The following is a 9,930-nucleotide window of genomic DNA, read 5'->3' on the forward strand; positions in this document are numbered from 1 at the left end:
ACAAGCATGCTCCACACTCTGACCACAAAGACATGTTCTTACCATTTGCAAAATTCATTGATTCCACCACAATATCACAAAACCTTAAATCATTTCAGTAACAATAAATAACTGCAAAGTCTTATCAACATCAGAATGGCATGGTCAATCTCAAGACAAAATTCTCCTCTGGTTGTGGACCTGTGAAACTTAAAACAAGTTGTCTACTTCCAATATATGAAAGAGGGAGAGTCATAAGATAAATGTTCTTATTGCCAATATATAAAAGAGGGACAGTCATAAGATAAATTTTCCCATTTCCTGTTTGAAATGAAAATGGGTACCTGTTCCAAAACATTTCCGAAAACCTTCAGAGTATACTTCATTCAATTTTAAGGCATAAAGTCATCTATAGAATGACATTTTATCCTCAGAGCTTGAGAGAGCAGCAGTTCCACACTCTCCAAGGCTTTATGCTGTGGCCTTGCTCTCCCAAACAGTGGGGTGAGGGTTCCAACATCAAGCATTGGGGGACCCTTGTTCTTGGCCCCACTCTCTTCAAGCATCTGGGTATCGGCTGGCCTCTTGCCATCTTTGGGGCACACTCTAAGCCCCTTAGAACAGTAGGGTGGTGGCCAGTCTCTGCCCAGTCCCTGGGTAACCAAGGGACAGTCTTTGTATTACTTAATACCAGAAGTGCCATCACATCACTTTTTGCTGTACTCTATTTGTTACAACAATGACTAAATTCAGCTCCTTCCAAGAAGAGGTGATAATACATGAATACCAAGAAATGAGGTTGATTGGGAGTCATGTTATAGTCTACTCACCACACCTCCCACCTGAAACAATTAAAGTAACCCATGTTATGTGTCTGTCTATCTGTCTATCTACCCACCTACCATTTTCTTGTTGTGCTGATTTGAATCTATTTTGTATCATAGAAAAGACCATGTTCTCTTAATCTACTATTGTGGATGCAGACCTGTTGTGTTTGGGATCTTCTGGTTAGGTCATTTCAGTTTCAATTAAGAGGTGACCCAGCCTATTCAAGGTTGGTCTAAGTACTTTACTGGAGTCCTTTGTGAAGAGGATGAAAGACAGTAAAATCCCAGAGAACTTAGAGGGAAACACCCTAGAAGAAACAATTACCCACAGGAGCTGAGAGACAGAGAAACATTGAAACCAGAGAAAGACCAGCAGACATTGCAATGTGCCTTACCATGTGACAGAGGAACCCAGATTCCAGCAGCCTTTCCTCAGAGAACGTATCTTCCTCTTGATGCCTTAATTTGGATTTTTTATGGCCTTAGAACTGTAAATTTGTAACCTAATAAAACTCCATTGAAAATTCCAACACATTCCTAGTATATTGCATTTCAGCAAATTTAGCAATCCAAAACACTAGGAAGAAATGAAAGCAGGGACATGAACAGACATTTGCACACCAATATTTCTAGTGACATTATTCATGATTGCCTATAGATGGAAACAGTCCAAATGTCCATCAACTGATGAGTGGATAAACTAATTGTTGTATGTACATATGATGGAATATTATGCAGCTGTAAGACGGATTCAAGTCATGAGACATGTAAATGAAATTTGTGGACATTATGTTGAGCAAAAGAATCCAGAAACAAAAGTAAAAATATTTTATGGTCTCACTAATATGAACTAACTATAATGAGTAATCTCTGAGGGTTAAATTAGAGAACACAGATTATCAAGGTATAGAAAGAGGGCAGAAATTGGGCGAGCAATGCTTAAGGAGTACAAATGTTCAACAGTGTTTATTGTAAAGGTTCATAAATGGAGAGCAGAATGCTGTGATGGTAGCACAATACTATAAGTGTAATTAAGGAAACTGAGTGTGAGTATGGTTGAAAACAGTAATGCTAGAGATGTTTATGTGACCAGAAGGCAAGCTAGAGGATTAAAAACATGACTGCATAACTTAGAAAAGCCTACAGTGGAAAATGATGGTGGTTAATTGTACAAATAAAAGAAAGTTTTTACATGAATGAGAACAATGCATATCCCTATTACAAGATGCTAAAAATGGGAAGGTATTTGGAAAAAATACAATTGATATAAACTAAGACCTATAATTAACAGTAACATTGTAATATTTTTCATTAATTTTAACAAAGGCAATATACCAAAGCTAAATGTACATTAGAGGGGGATATAAGGGAGGGGTATGGAATTTGCTTTCTTTTTTTCTTCTTTCTTTTTGGAAGAAATAGGAATGTTCTCATATATATTGCAGTGGTGAATGCATAACTATGTGATTGTACCAGGAGTCATTGATTGTACACATAGGATGGATTGTATGCTGTGAGAATAAAAGTGTTTAAAAAAATAAGCAGAAAGCTGCAGTGTTGGAGGAGATGTGGAGAAAGTGGTATTCCTATTCACTGTTGGTGGGGAAGTGGAATTGTGCAGCCCCTCTGGAAGGTAAGGCGGTGGATCCTCAGGAAGCTGGGTATGGAGTTGCCATGTTATCTGGCAATCCAGTTCCTAAGTATGTGCCCAGAAGAACTGAAAGTATGGATAAAAATTGACATTGGCACACTGTTTTATATGGTGGCATTATTCACAATTGCCAATGTATGGAGGTGGCCCAAGGGTACATTGACTGATGAGCAGAAGGATGAACTGTGATGTATACATATGATGGAATATTGTGTAACTACAGAAAATAATGAAATCATGAGGCATGCAACAGTGTGAATAAAACTTGAGGACATTATGTTGAGTGAAATAATCCAGAAACAAAAGGACAAATATAGTGTGGTCTACAATATTTTCTGTATGTTAAAACTTCAACATCTGTATGAGACCAAAAGGAAGAGATGTTTATTTTATCCAAAATTTTAATTCTGTGTAGCACACTATCTAATTTATCTTGCCTGGTCAGTATATTTAAACAGCCTAATTACATGAAACATAAAATAGAGAATGAGATTTTGTTATTCTATACAGGTTAATGTAATACCATGATACATTGCAGAGTATTTTGGACAGAAAATAAAACAGATATTTCTAAAGTCCCTTAAGTGACTAGAGAAAAAATATGGAACTAATAAACTTCCACACCTTGGGAACTCCTGATACTCCCTCGAGCATTAGGGACTCCCAATTCAGTAAGCCAAGCCCTTGATCTTGAGGCTTGCCCTTATGAGACTTATTTCTGTAATGGCAATGCTAAGCCTACTTATAATTATGCCTAAGAGTCAGTGCAGAGAACATCTTCTGTTGTTCACATGGGGCCTCTCTCTTCAAATAAACTCACTGCACTCCCTCCTACATGGGACATGACTCGGGGGTACAAGGCTTCTGGAAACATAGCACATGACTCCCAGGGATGAGTCTGGCCCTGGCATTGTGACATTGACAAAGCTATCTTGACCAAAAAGGGGGAAAGAAATGAACCAAATAAAGTTTCACTGGCTAAGAGATTTCAAATAGAGTCGATAGTTCTTTCCGGAGGTTAGTCTTATGCAAGCCTCAGCCAGATACTGCAATTTGCCACCAAATGCCAAGCTCCAACCAACAGTATTTCTCAAAACCCTAAAGAATACAATGGACTCTATCTAAGACTCCATAAAAGTTTTACTTATTAAGTTAATTTTTTAAAAAAAACTTAAAGCCTTCAGATTGTCCCTATGCCAGATAAGCCTTGAAATCCAGAGGTACCAGTCTCTCCAAGAACATCAGCCAGCTTCACTCCTCTACTCTATAATGTCAACACCACCTTTTAGCAAGAAGAGATTACAGTTGTCATTGCCCAGAAATCATTGAAGACTGAATGATCAAATGAGAGGGGGGAGTTTTAATGAAGAAGTCAGAATTTAACGAATAATTATGACTACTGACTCATTATATGGATATTTCCTTTTGGTTTCTAGTTTATTGGAGTGGCCAGAAGGAAATACCTGAAAGTGTTGAACTGTAATCCAGTAGCCTTGATCTTTGATAGTGATTGTATAACTATATAGCTTTTACCTTGTAACCATATGATTGTAAAATCCTTAGCACTGATGGCCAAGAGTTAATAGTACTACTTTAATAACCTTTCATCAGTTGTAACAAATGCAACTACTGTTGAAAAATGGTAGAATTACAAAAAGTGCTATCATCAGTTGTAACAAATTTTCCACCACAATGCAAGTGCCAATGGTGAGATGGTGTATGGGAATCCTGTATTTTATGCTCTGTTGTTCTGTAAACCCACAACTTTAATAAAATAAAAAATAAAAAACTGTTATAAAATTGGAATCCTAAAATATATACCCTTTAGATACTGGCATTTTTTACTCAGCGTTAGGACTGATATTCACCCATTTAGTTTTGGTTTTGCATGTGTTTATTTATTTATATTGTACTTTTTGATTCTTTTAATTGCTGTATTGTATTTTCTCTATAAGGTGTAGGTGTAAATCTGCCCTCATGCTATGATGTAAAATTGAGAAACTCACTCAGTTGCCTCCCATTCCTCCAAGTGTCATATTGCAAAAACAATCTATTTCTTTTGTGGTTGCTCTATAGTGTCTTCAGGCAGGTATTTATTTTATCAAGAATCTATAGCAATTGTATATGGGAGTAGTCCTATAGGAATATACTTATCCTACAGAAGTGGAACTTATGACATTTTTGTAAATAATGTTTAAAATAATAAAGATATTCACTTTGCTTTTAAGTTCTTTAAATGAAATTTTATTCAGATATACTCACACACCATATAATCTATCCAAAGTGTCCAGTTAATGGCACACAGTATCATCATACAATTTCACATTCATTACAATTAACTTCTGAGCATTTTCATTACTCCAAAATAAAAATATTCAAAATATAAAAATTAAAAAATAAAATAGAACATCCAAACCATACCATGCCTCTTATCCTCCATATTATTTATATATTTCTGTCATTATTTTATTACTCTTCTGCCCATACACTGGTCAAAGGGAGTGTCAGTCACCACGTTTTCACTATCACACAGTCACATGATAAAAGGTGTATAGTTATACAATTATCATCAGGAACAAAGTCTGCTGGATTACTATTCAACAGATTTAGGTATTTCCTTCTAGCTAGTCTAATACCCTAGAACCTAAAAAGGAATATCTATATAATGTATAAGAATAACCCTCAGATTGAACCCTCATCTCTATTTGAGATCTCTCAGCCACTGAAACTTTATTTTCTTTCATTTCTTTTCTCCATTTTGGTCAAGACAATACTCTCAATCCCATGATGCCAGGGCCAGGCTCATGCCTGAGAATCCTCTCCCTCATTGCCAAGGAGCTGTACTCCCCTGGGAGTCACGTCTCACGTAGCAGAGAGGGTGATGAGTTTATTTGTAGCGTTGACTGAAAGATGCCATATCTGAGCAACAAAAGAGGTTGTTTGGGGGTAACCTTTAGGCACAAACACAAGTAGACTTAGTTTCTCCTTTTCAAGAATAAGTTTCAAGATCAAGGGCTTGATTTATTAAATTGGAATTCCGTAATGCTTGTGGGAATATCAGGGATTTCCTAGGTGAGGAAGTTTAATATTTCCACTTTTTCCCCCTGTCCCAAAGTACTCTGAGGTGTACTGGGTATCATATTAACCTGTTAAGAATAACAAGATCTCATTCCCAATTCTAGGTTCCATGCAACCATGTTGTTTAAATAAACTGACCATATGAGTTATGTCAGAAAGCCTGCTACAGAAAATATAAATTTAGTACCAAATAAACATCTATTAAATATTAGTCAACACTCAGGAATAGATGTGACTGCCGTAAGAGCCTACAATCTATGGCTCTATACAACAAGCTTTCTTGAACACTCTGCATGCCTTCATTGGTGATCTTCCAAACTCTGTCCATATTCTATGCCCTGTTACCTATGCTTTCAAATTAAATTCTCAGCATTTGCTCATTAGAGTTACTTTGTGTTAATGAGGCCATACAATATCTTTCCTTTCATTTATGGCTTATTTCACTCAGCACAATGTCAAGTTTCATTCACCTAGTTGTATGCCACATGACTTCATTCCTTCTTGCAGCCATTCAATATTCTGTTGTATGTGTACACCACAGTTTGCCTTTCTGTTCACCTGCCAATGTACGCTTAGGCCACCTCCATTCACTGCAAATGGTGAATACTGCTGCTATAAGCACCAGTGTGTAAATGTTTCTTCTTGTCCCTGCTTTCAGTTCTTTGAAGCATATAGCAAATAAAGAGGTTGAAAATCAAATGGAAACCCTATACTTGGCCTCCTGTGGAACCACCACACTGCCCTGCATAGGGGCTGCACCATTTTACTTCCCTACCAACAGTGAATAGTTATATTTCTCTCTCCACATTTTCTGAAGCACTAGTATCTTTCTGTTTATTTTTTAAACAGCTTTATTTTCACACCATGCAATCTATCCTGAGTGAACAATCAATAGCTCCTGGTGTAATCACATGATTATGCTTTCACCACCAAAATCTACATGAAAATATCTCCATTACTTCCACAAAAAAAAGAGGAAGAAAAAGAAAAAAGAAAAAAGAATAAAGAATAAAAAGAAAATAAATTTAAAAAGAGAAACAACAACAACAAGAATCCCATACCCCTCCTTTATATGCCTCTCTGTTGACCAATGCTGAGGAGCATTGCGTATTGCCCTTATTACAAATGATGAAAGAATATTACAATGTTATTGTTACTACAGACCCTAATTTTCATTGATTATATTTTTCCCCATATACCACCACACTCTCAACACCTTGCAATGATGAAATACATTTGTTCTCCCTCATGTGAAAACTTTCTTATATTTCTATGTTTAATCACCATCATTGTCCACTCTAGGTTTTGCTAAGTTACATAGGCTCAGTTTTATCCTCTTTCTTTCCTTCTGGTGTCACACATGACCCTAGTCTTCCTCTTTCAGCCATGCTCACACTTAGTTTCATTCATTATACTTAAAATATTGTGCTATTATCACATTGTATTGTGCTCTCCATTTCTGGATCTTTACAATCAATTCTGTTGAATATTCTGTGCTCCTTCAGCAATAAATGCCCAATCTCTACTCTTTGTCTCCTGATAACCTGTGTTCTTAATTCAAGCTTCCAGAGTTTGCTCATTATGGTTAGTTCATATTGGCTAGACCATACAGTATCTGTCCTTTCCTTTTTGTCTGATTTCACTCAACATAGTGTCCTCAAGTTTCATCCATGTTGTTCTATGCATCATGTTATGTTGTCTTACATCTGCACAATATTCTACCATATGTATATACCACAGTATATTTATCCACTCATCCATTGATGGTCATTTGGTCTCTTTCCATCTCTTAGCAATCATGAGTAATGCCGCTATAAACATTGGTTTACCAGTGTCCATTTGCATCCTAGCCTTCTATATTTAGCTGCCTGAGGAACCACCAAACTGCCTTCCAGAGTGGTTGCACCATTCTGCATTCCCACAAACAGTAAATAAGTGACCTCTTTCTCCGCATCCTCTCCAACACTTATAGTTTTCTGTTTTGTTGATAATGGCCATCTGAGTAGGTATGAGATGATAACTCATTGTGGGTTTTGAGAATTTTTTCATATGTGTTTGAACCCTTTGATTTTAATTTGATTAGTGATTTTAGTTTGAATAAATTTTGACTTTTCAAATTTTTCCTTCATTTATTTTGAAGATCTTATCATCTTTCCCTTTTGTTCTGTAACAGGGATTAAAGACATTAATTATTTATGTGTTTCCAACATTCCATTCCAAAGATAAATATAACTTGATCATGATGTATTATTCATATTTATATTTTTCATTAGAATCAATTTGCTTTATTTTGATAATTTTTTTCAGGTATGTTCTTCCTATATTTTTCCTTGTGATTTCCTAGTGAAATTGTTTTTGTTTTTTGTTTTTGGTTTTTACAAACAAGCACAAACATTTTACTCCTCTTCATCAATCCCACTTCCAATAACCTCTAATCTGCTTTCTTCGTCTGATAATTTATATAATTTTTTTGTCTCTTATAAATGATACCATGCTATTTTGTTTTTTGTCTTGATTATTTCACTGAGTGTATTTTTAAGGTCATTCTGTCTTGCAGAGTATCACATAACTTCACCATTATTTTCTTCAGGACAAATAATTTTCCATTTTTTTATAGATTAATTTTTGATGTACATTTGGGTTGTTTCTAGGTTTTGGCTATTAATAATTCTTCTTTGAATATTGGTGTACACATCACTGTTCATTACTTTACCTTCACTGTCTTTGAATATATTCTTAGAAGTGGGATTTTAGACTTTTTTAATCATATTAAAAACATTTCATTCATTTTTTATTTCATGAGGGTTTTTAATTTTGTCTTTATCAATTTTTTTCTTTTAAAATGCAAATATTTCACAATTTTTCTCCTTTACTCTGTAGTAGAGATTAAAGATTACCTTTTAAATGTTTTTCAATATGGTATTTCAAAAATGACATAATAGGTCATGATGCATTATCATTTCATCTTTCATTACATTCAATTTACTTATTTATTGACTAGGCATTTTTTTCCACATATTGTTCCATGTAATTTTATTGCAGAATTATGATAAAATATGTTTGGAAAATATTCCTTTTTCTTAAACTGTGTGACATGTATGTTATTCTCTCATTTATTTTTTGGAACAATTTGCCAATTTGCTAGTGAAGCAGTGAAGGCTTCATTGGATTTGTGGATAGATATTTAACTATGGGTTCAAAATTCTAATACACATAAAAGACTTGGGATTTCAACTTCTTTTAATATTAACTTAAGATGCTGAGGGTTTTTATTTTATTTTTGAAGAATTTGTATATTTTCTGTAAATTCTATAGTAATGTCTAATCTTTAGTACTTCATATTGGTAATTTGTCTATTTTTTTAGTCATTTTGAGAGTGGTTTGTATTAGTCAGGATTCCCCAGGGAAACAGTGCCAATAGGTTATCTATCTATCTATCTATCTATCTATCTATCCATCTATCTATCTTTGTGTCTATCTATGTATCTGTCTATCTATCTACGTATTATGTAAATATTATGAGACTTATTATAGGATTTGGCTCATGAGACTGTGGAGATGGGTGAGCCTGATTAATTCCTTAGGGCAGGTTGCAAGCTGGGAACACCAATGAAGGTTTCCATGAATCCCCTAGGAGGAACTGGCTAGCTAAAGTAAACATGGAAATTCTTTCTTCTGACTGCTGAAATCATCAGTTCTCCTCTACAGGCACTCAACTGATTGGATGAAATATCTCTCATTGTGGAAGGTAATTGTCTCTGTTGATTGTAATCATAATCAGCCATTTGTAATCAATTTACTGATGATTTAAATCTATGAAACATCCTCACAGTAACAATCAGGCCAGTTGGAGCTGGGCTGAGAGAGTGCTGCTCTCTAGCACCATGAGGCTTCCATGAGGGAGGGGCTCTCAGCTCTCTGCTCTCAGCATGGGTCTGCAGTTTTCCTTACAGATTTTATGCTGCAATCTCAGGCATTCCTCCCAATTCAGGTTGGTGGATGATGAGTGGACAGTCATGTTTGTCTCCTCACAGTTATTCCAGGTTATTTACTAGTATTTTGGTCATTTATGAATTGTTCTGGGGGTAACCAACAGTCTTCCACTCCTCTCTATGCCACCATCTTAGCTCCTCTCTACTTCATGGTCTTTTAATCACAGATTTATTTTACTTAATTGTGATCATGTTGGAAATACGGATATTTAAGAGCAAGTAAAAAGGAAAAAAATTAGCTTTTGACTGGAAAATTACATAAAAATATAAGAAATCCTGCTTTAAATCATCTACACAGAATACTTCAAATAAAGATTTTTTGGTTTTCAACACAATTTTTGAACTAATACAGAAACAGATGAACAAACATCTATATCCAATATCACTCAAGAAGTGTCTCTTT

The sequence above is a fragment of the Choloepus didactylus genome (genome assembly GCF_015220235.1).
Source record: "Choloepus didactylus isolate mChoDid1 chromosome 11 unlocalized genomic scaffold, mChoDid1.pri SUPER_11_unloc4, whole genome shotgun sequence".
Classification (NCBI taxonomy): domain Eukaryota; kingdom Metazoa; phylum Chordata; class Mammalia; order Pilosa; family Megalonychidae; genus Choloepus; species Choloepus didactylus.